This window comes from Montipora capricornis, chromosome 12, assembly GCF_036669925.1.
Source record: "Montipora capricornis isolate CH-2021 chromosome 12, ASM3666992v2, whole genome shotgun sequence".
Lineage (NCBI taxonomy): Eukaryota > Metazoa > Cnidaria > Anthozoa > Scleractinia > Acroporidae > Montipora > Montipora capricornis.
Genome location: NC_090894.1, coordinates 34557438 through 34564937, shown reverse-complemented (window position 1 = coordinate 34564937; position 7500 = coordinate 34557438). Strand labels below are relative to the sequence as shown.

At 37.7% G+C, this 7500-nt stretch overlaps 1 protein-coding gene across 1 annotated transcript in view; it reads left to right on the top strand.

The window, feature by feature from the left end:
- LOC138027079 (EGF-like repeat and discoidin I-like domain-containing protein 3) overlaps positions 1 to 7500 on the top strand; it is a 45837-nt gene that overhangs the window by 820 nt on the left and 37517 nt on the right. The gene's annotated exons all lie outside the window — the stretch shown is intronic.

Genomic DNA, 7500 nt, shown 5'->3' with positions numbered 1-7500 from the left:
CTCAATGTTATCGTAACATCTTTCGTTCTAATGACTAGTTTCTTTCTCCTTGTTGTGTTTGTTCACTGCGTCCATTTAAAAGTTTGCTAACGCATCTTAAACGTTTGTATGCAGAACTATGTAAAACTACGTGCTAAACCTTACTATTACTAATTACTTGATGTAGGACTGAAGAGTGGGTTCATTTAGAACTTACAAAAACTACCAGTTCCCATTTGGTTTGATGGCTCAATTACAGTAAAACGCCGGGTATACAAACCTAGCCTGAATAGGTTCTTATGTAAATGATACTTAATTTGAAATCAGACTATCTAGGTTCTTAATTTTTCGTAAGAAAAAAGTACTCGGATTGCCAAAAAAAATAGTGCTAAGTTATGCACAAGTCTCGAAGTGTTGTGTTTTCCTTACTTGACGTCAATGAATTCATTCTTTCCAATTCCTCTCATACAGTATTCAAAAATAAAAAAATGTGATGTAAAGTGCTAAAAACACAACCCTTCGGAACTTATTAAAAGGGTATGATAGTACACTGTATTTCACTCTACTGTAGAGTATTTTGCGCAAGTAGAAAGTTTATACTTTACTTAATTACAGAATACAGGGCCACTTATTTCCATATCATTGAATAACAAAAGCTTCCATTGTTGTACATTGCCTTGAGTACTGTACCTGGTTTCCCTCGAGTATTTCTTACTAAAGCTGTTACATTTGAATGATAGTGACTAATACAGTACTGTAGTAACTAAATAAAAACTAGTAAAAATAGAGCTGTAACCAGGATAAGACGTAATACAGTAAAAAAAAAAGGCGTTCTCTAGTTAAAAAAGATTAAAAACATAAGCTTTCGGCTATCATTCTATAGACTAAAACAAATGAAAATGTTAGCGCGCGAACAGAAATATATGCGAAAAGGGTTGCGAATTTTTTTTGAATACAAAAAGAAATGTGAAAAAAGCTAAACCGGAGACAGGAGAGCCCGCAATTCAGTAATGATAGAAATACCCATTAGGAAATAACTCAAAAACACTCGGTCGGGCAAAAAGCCCAGTGAATAAGACAAAGGAAATGTGGCATGCAGGTGCCAAAAGAAGAAATTAGCATTTAAATGGTGACACCTTCAGTTTAAGTTTAATGACGATAGAACATGGTGCAAAGCAAAGCGTTAGTTTCCATTGTGTGGAATTTGATCGCATTTGCTGCTTCGTATTTTAGAGGTAAGTCAGCTGAACGAGTTCAAGTTTTGCAGCTCTGTTGACGTCTATTTAAACACTTTATGACAAATCAAAACAGCTGCACTGATGGAACATGCATAATAGCAAAAATGAATGACTGCACGAATGACAGAAGTAGTTTGGCTAGTTAAGAAAATTCCAGATTCGACTCCTACATGAATTGTAGTGAGTACGCTGACGCGACTGGGACATCAGAAACAAAAGTAAAGTGTGATGCGACAGAATGTATTCGATAAAAAGAGAAAAAACAACAAAACGTTATGTCATAGGCCTTTCAAAAATCTAATGGGATTTGCGAAAAATAGTTATAGCCCCGTGCAATTAACATTAACTGCCAAAAAATAGCTTCCATTTATACTTTTTTATGTACTCAACATTTTCTTTTGACGAAACCCAGTTCGTAGACGACCTAATTCATAATTCATATTTCGAAGACACTGTCTTTTGGATAGGCAAACAGAAGATATTTAAAATGTTGCGTTTGACGGTAAAATCACCCTTCGCTTCAAATTAGCCTTGTTTTTACTTGTAAGCCATTATAATTACAATAGGTATATACAAGTCTGAAAAGTCGATTACAAAATCTGCATAACAGTTTGTAGCTAAAAAATCTGAAGGATATTTCGCATATCTGATAGAAGCAGAGTCTTTAGCAAGGAGTTAAGAAAACTTTGTTTGGTTTTATAATCTGTAGAATCCAAAACTCCTTCGATTATACTGTCTCCAGTTCTTAAAGAGGGTTTATAGGTGGTTTTCACGATACGTCATCGCAGCCATGTTGGTGGACAAAAACAAAAGATCTCTCATTAGCTCCTTGTGTTCGTCCTCCAGCAATTGTAAATTGCAGCATTATTATCTTTGTCTCTCGAGACTGGTTGCAAACCATCTATTAAGACATTTATGTCCACACTTTAAATTTCTTTGCAGGTTCAAAAATAATTAATTATGTATGATGGGATTACTACCTGTAACAAAACGTTTGGACGAAATGCTGAATAATTTATTATTTCCAAATCGGCCTCCATTTGAATTTTATTTATGAGAGGAACTAAACCAAGGTGGAATTTGTTACTCGTGCAGTAGAATTTTCTTCGGGGAATGTGACTGGCAACAAGTTTGCCTTGCTTGAGAAAGTGTTCTTTTGTTTTCGTGCTTGAGCTGTTTCCTTTCCTTTCCCGGACACTGTAGTAATTCAATGCAGAACCTTTTCGAAGAGGTTTCTTTGTCTCATGCTTAAAGTTATACTATGAACAAAAAAATAAATTCTTCCTTTTCTATGGATTTCAAAACTATCTTAATTTAACACTAAGTGATCCAATTTTTAAGTCTTGATCTAACAAAGAAACTTGTTTATTTTAACTTTCCTATTTGATGATCCGCCATTACTAAGTTTAAATTTTTGAAATAGTTGGATCGAGGATAAAATGATGTCAAAGGCCAGGAGCCCATGAGTTAGGAGCGAGCAACTCCCATATATTCCTGTCACGGCGTTTTCACAGACCGATTTATTTTTAGACTGAAATTCCCGCGAAGGAGACTCTTGCAAGAGCCCGATGACCAATCACGGAGAACTAACTTGACGTCGTAGCGTCACCTAACTGGAACTGCCTTTGTTGTTTTGCGGCAAAGATAGTCCAAAAATAGATTGGTCTGTAAAAAGGCCTTGATATAGGCTTAGTATGGGAGTTGCTCGCTCCTACTCATGGGCTCCTGCAAAGATTCACTGTTTTGAGAATGCATTGCATTTGTACGCGGCTGAATTAATATCCTGCACTGGAGTTTCGAGCCTACAGACTTTAAAAACTCGTGTTCAGTGCATATAAAATAAACTACAGTTTACACGTTAAGATTTTAACTGAGCTAGCAAGTAAATGACGTCACTTTTCCCTTAGCCTGCTCGCAGGCGGTAGGTGTTGTTGCTGCTGCGTGACACGTATCGCTTGGGATAGGTCTGGGCCGTGTGACAAAACGACGGGGAGGGGGAAGAGAGTGCAAGAAAACCGCCTGCCCGAAAACCAGCCTTTTCTCGGTAGCTGCCCACTTTAGTAGAATGATAAAGATTGAATGATAAAGATAAAGATAAAGATCATCCAACGATGATGCCACTTGCGAGGAGGATCCAAAAGGATACAAAACGTCTTGACTCAGATAATTAAGTTAATAGGGAGAATGAAAAAATGAGTCGCTGGCGAACTTCTCACAGGTCTAGTATATTTTCTCGTGTAAACGTTTCGCCCTTCGGGCTTCTGCAGTACACGCTAAAAACTAAAAACTAAAAATACCTGGTACAACTGAACTTGCGCTATTTATACAAAACCATGAACCAAAAGATGTAAAATGTTTAAAATTACAAAAAAAATTATAAAAAAAAATTATAAACAAATCACAATAGTATGTCACGTAATAGGTGCGGTGGGAATTCATTAAGTGGACAATATGTGAGATAAGAAATAGTTAGCTCTATTCCGAAAAAGGCGTTAATCACCAGACATCGAAACTAATAATTTAGAATAAACAACAGGACTTTGTAAATCATGCAATCAGGTGGCCATATGATGAGCGCAAAACAAGATCCCAAGAGAAAGCCTCTGGAACCACGCCAGTACTAAAAACAACAGAACCCCGCCCAGGGGCTCTAAAAAGTAATCGAATCCCTGAACAGGGCTTGTGAGAATGCTGATCCGGCAAAGCCTTCGGCACAATTAAGACACATAAAGAAGGGAACCCCTTGCGGTTAATTACATCTTGTTGCGGGACAGCTATTGAAAATCTTTCAGCTTTTACAGAATACTATCTCAAACCATTAGCTCAAAAGTTGCCCTCTTTTGTCAAAGATACAACTCATTTATTGCAAAAAATCGAAGATCTAAATAAGGATGGGCCATTCCCCAAAGGTACTCTTCTCGTTTCTTGGGACATTGTCTCGATGTTTCCAAACATCGGTAACAACTTGGGAATTAAAGCTGTTACCGATGCTCTCAATTCGCGTGAAATTCAGGTCCCATCCACTCCATGTATTGTTGAAGCTGTCAAGATCTGTCTTGAACACAACAATTCCAACTTTCGGGGCAAACATTTCTTACAAATTCATGGAACTGCTATGGACCCAAAAAATGCTTGTAGTTACGCTGATTTAGCAATGGGAGTTATTGACCAAAAGGCTAAGTCCGGTACAATCAAACCCAGATTATGGTGGCGGTATAGAGACGACATTTTCGATCTATGGACGCAAGGTGTGACTAAACTTAATAATTTCACTGATTTCATTAATGACTCTCAAAAAAGAAACGATCGTTTTCAATTTACAAAACATGTTTCGACATACTCATGTCATCTTCAGTTACAAATGAGCTTTTCAACGGTTGTACATTTGAATTTATGTTAAGATATGTTGCAAAATTACATGTCAGAACTTGCGTACAATTTAAATATGAAGTGTGAAATGCGCAGAAAACAAAAATAGCGCACATAGCAATTAAATAAAAGACAAAAGAACAACGTAATTAAAAAGAAAGAGACAAATCTAAATGCCTCAACTGCTGATTAAGGATGGGATTTTCCCACTTAATGTGCAATGCCTCTTTGATCTTAATTTGGAATTTTGAGGCGGCAGAATCTAAGATCGTGAAACATTCTGTGTTACAAGAGTCATGACAGGCCCTAGATGACTGCAGGTGTCTGTAAACATGCGAAGACTTGTCCGACAAGAGATGCTCACGAGCACACGTACGTAGGTGGCGAGTGGTCTCGCCAATGTAGCTGGCATTACAGCCAGCACACGAGAATTTATAAACGACACGCGAACGTAGACCTTGCGGTACTGAATCTTTCACGCTGAACATGTTTCTAAGTTTAAATGTACTAAAGACCAACTTAATATCTAAATCAGCTTTGCAATAGTGTTTGAGTAGTTGTCTTAACTTGGTCTGGGCGATTTCAGAAAACCGGCCAACATAAGGGAGGGGGAGGGAGGCTTCGCCCCTTTGAATTACAAACTGGGTCTAGTCAGAACATTACTAGACAGAGTATATAAGATCAACAATTCCTGGGTTGGTTTTCATCTGGACGTCAAGAAGCTTATTTTCTTACTACGGAAAAATTGTTTTCCGTCGTGGGTGATCGACAAGATTATCCACAGGTATCTTTCTAAGAAAATGAGTTCTTCTCTGACTGGGCGGGACGCCTCATCCAACTCCGGGAAAACTTCTACGCACTTCTATAAACTCCCTTATGTTGGCCGGTTTTCTGAAATCGCCCAGACCAAGTTAAGACAACTACTCAAACACTATTGCAAAGCTGATTTAGATATTAAGTTGGTCTTTAGTACATTTAAACTTAGAAACATGTTCAGCGTGAAAGATTCAGTACCGCAAGGTCTACGTTCGCGTGTCGTTTATAAATTCTCGTGTGCTGGCTGTAATGCCAGCTACATTGGCGAGACCACTCGCCACCTACGTACGCGTGCTCGTGAGCATCTCTTGTCGGACAAGTCTTCGCATGTTTACAGACACCTGCAGTCATCTAGGGCCTGTCATGACTCTTGTAACACAGAATGTTTCACGATCTTAGATTCTGCCGCCTCAAAATTCCAAATTAAGATCAAAGAGGCATTGCACATTAAGTGGGAAAATCCCATCCTTAATCAGCAGTTGAGGCATTTAGATTTGTCTCTTTCTTTTTAATTACGTTGTTCTTTTGTCTTTTATTTTATTGCTATGTGCGCTATTTTTGTTTTCTGCGCATTTCACACTTCATATTTAAATTGTACGCAAGTTCTGACATGTAATTTTGCAACATATCTTAACATAAATTCAAATGTACAACCGTTGAAAAGCTCATTTGTAACTGAAGATGACATGAGTATGTCGAAACATGTTTTGTAAATTGAAAACGATCGTTTCTTTTTTGAGAGTTATTGTTACTCTGCTATCTTTACGTCCATTTCATTAATGCTTTATATCCCACCATAAAATTTACTGTAGTATCATCTGAAACCTCTCTCAACGTTTTAGATCTCACACTTTCATTGGTTGACGGGTATATTCAAACGGATGTATATTTAAAACCTACTGACCATCATATGTACTTATTACGTAACAGTGCTCACCCAAGGCATTGTACTAAGGCAATCAGATTTGGAGTTGCCACCCGGATTCGCAGAAACTGTTCAACCATTGAAAAATTTGACCAACGTAGTGATGAATACCAGATATATCTCGTTGAGAGAGGTAATAATCCATCGGAAGTCAATAAGCAATTTTTAAGGGCAAAAGATCTACCCAGGGAGGACTTACTCGCCTCGAAACCGAAAGACAAAAAAATCGTCTTTCCTCTTGTAGTCGACTAACCCTCATCTACCAAACATCAGCAAAATCATCAAATCATTTAGTCATCTTATTTATGAATCGCCATTGCTATCCCAGATTTTCCCAAAGGGGTCAATTATTCCTTCTTCGCGAAGACCCAAAAACATAAAAGAGATTCTGGCAAGGCCTAAAAAAACCCATTACAGCAATAATACTCCCGTAGGATGTTTTAAATGTAAGAACAAATGTGATCTATGCAAACATTATCTTGTTGAAAATAAGATCTTTCACAGCGCCTGTACAGGCCGTTTTTACTCCATTAGACAGGATGTACATTGTAGGTCGAAGAATGTCATCTATTTAGTCACCTGTAAAACATGCAAGATTCAATACATAGGAATTCAACATCGAATGAATTCAAGGTCAGATTTCGGAATCACAAATCGGCTATGTTGACCAACAAGGCCATGTGTGAATTGGCCGTCCATTTCAACAGAAAAGAACATCACATGTCTGACTTTGAGTTCATTGTTCTTGAAAAAATTGTTAATGACACTACTGATGATATGGACAAGGTTTTACTCACAAGAGAGGCCTTTTGGTGCGCACAGTTATTCACCCTCCAACCTTACGGCTTGAACAAAAGATCCGAGTTTAATTCCAAAAATAGAATAAGGTTTAATTAATCATTCACTGGAGTAATTGTGCTTCAACGTGGACGTGGGTTCAAATCCCGCTCAGAGCAATTACAGTTTTCCCCAGAAGTTGTCCAGTGTTGAGTTTCCTGTAACTTTATATATATATATATACAGCTATTTTGAGAAAGGTTGTCGGAAAAAGTGCACGCGACAATCCTGAAAGGTATTGTGGGTGATTTTAAGTGCACTGTTTTTCAAAGAAATGTAAAAGAATCGTACGGGAGGCCACTGATATATGTTTGCGAGTGCTGAAGGAAAGTAACA